We start from the raw sequence: 1,752 nt of genomic DNA on the forward strand, positions 1-1,752 counted from the left end.
CCGATGTTAATTATCTCTGCACGGCAGAGGAGAAACGAGAAGGGCGCGATCGCCATACGCTGCACGGCTGCCTCCGGTGCCCGCGGAGAGCGAGGAGTGTTCAGGTCCCCCGGGGCTCAGCCAGCTTGTGGTTCGCGGGATCTCTTGCTCCGCGACGCCTCCACGACTGTAACGGAGCGAACTCGCGGTGTGGGAAGCAATCCCTAGCGCAGATGGGAAGTATTAACCGCTCCCCCCGCCCCGTTCATTGGTGTGTCGTGCACGGGGATGAGGACAGCGATGGGGCCGATGAGCACGGGAACGTTACTTCCCTGCGCGAGGTTTTTCTGACGCTTTGGGTGTCCCAATTCTCTCGGGAATTTACCACCCCTTGGAGTGCAAAGACCAGATTAGGCTGGGACTGAGGCCTCGAGCGGCAGTGGTACGTGCCGCGAGGCTTTTCAGGATCACTTCTTTTCCATCCCGTTGCCCTGCATCTCGGTAGCCAAGCGCTCCACAACCGAGCTCTGTCCCAGGGAAGCAGCGGTACTTGCTAAAAGCGAGGAGAATCGAGAGTGTTTCGTGCTCACAAGGTTTTGCTGTCAAGGGTGTTTGGAACATCCAAGGCCAGGTTGGACGGGGCCCTGGACAACCTCAAAAGGTCCCTTCCAACCCAACCCACCCCATCCCACGGTTCTGTGGTTCTAAGGGGCCACGAGCGTGGGAAGAGAGGTGGGTGGTTGCAGTGGGGAAGCTTTTTAAACCACGACTCGTTGCCCTTCCCTCTGCAAGGAGCAAAATGAACAGAGAGACACCAGATACTGCAAAACAGGTGTATTTTGAAAATTGACCCAGATACAGCTCGCACGTATCGCACGAATCACACGCAGGTGAATACTAGAAAAGACAGAAATACCTGTGCGCGTACTTCGTAAATCCAAGTATTTATATGTCATCTATAAAATCGTCGGAGCGGAAAACAGCTGTGATCCAGAACAGAAATTTCACACACAAAACCGCATGAATGTCCCCCTCAGACCCGGCCTTTCTTGGGACTGATTCCACCCCACAAGCTTCGACGCTCAGCTCGCTCTCAAGTCTCTTCCCCCTCATTTTGGTCCCGTCCACCGCGACGTGGCACCCCCACAGGGCTCCAGCTCCGCCGTGTCACAAAGAAAAAGTTATTTTAAAGATGTTTTAAAGCGTGATGGCAACGTTTCTGTGGTGTGCGGGCACTGAGGAGGGGACCCGGGGTGTTGGTGGCCGGAGCTGAGTGCTCCCCAACGGGCACGTGTCCCGCTGAAAAGGCTCGAAGCTGTTTGCGTGCACAAAGCCTGATGGAAAACAGTTTGTCCAGCCTGGGGGAAAACAAACAAACTAAAACCAGTTAAAATTTCCTCTCCTGCAGACTACCGACCTGGTTTTAAAATTGCATGGCTCTCCGACGTGCACGCCTCCCGCTCCTCAGGCAGAACGCCCAAATCCAGTTTTGGCAGCTCGGGTTATCTTTATCCGAGCGGTCAACCGATGGCAAAGCACCCCCTTCACGCTCTTCATTTTTCTTGCCGCCGCGCAGACAGAGCGTACGAGGATCAAAAGCCGCCTCCTGCTGCACGTTGTGCCAGGAAAGGCCCCGGGGCCAGGCCGGCCGCTCCGCCGTCACAGCGCGTCACGTTCTGGCCGAGCAGCCCAGGCTCACCGCTGCACTGCCCAGCGGCTCATCGGTCCCGCAGCACATCGGGATTTTTTTTTTCTTAACGAAGAAGCCCGTCA

The sequence above is a fragment of the Apaloderma vittatum genome, unplaced genomic scaffold (genome assembly GCF_000703405.1).
Source record: "Apaloderma vittatum isolate BGI_N311 unplaced genomic scaffold, ASM70340v1 scaffold25191, whole genome shotgun sequence".
Lineage (NCBI taxonomy): Eukaryota > Metazoa > Chordata > Aves > Trogoniformes > Trogonidae > Apaloderma > Apaloderma vittatum.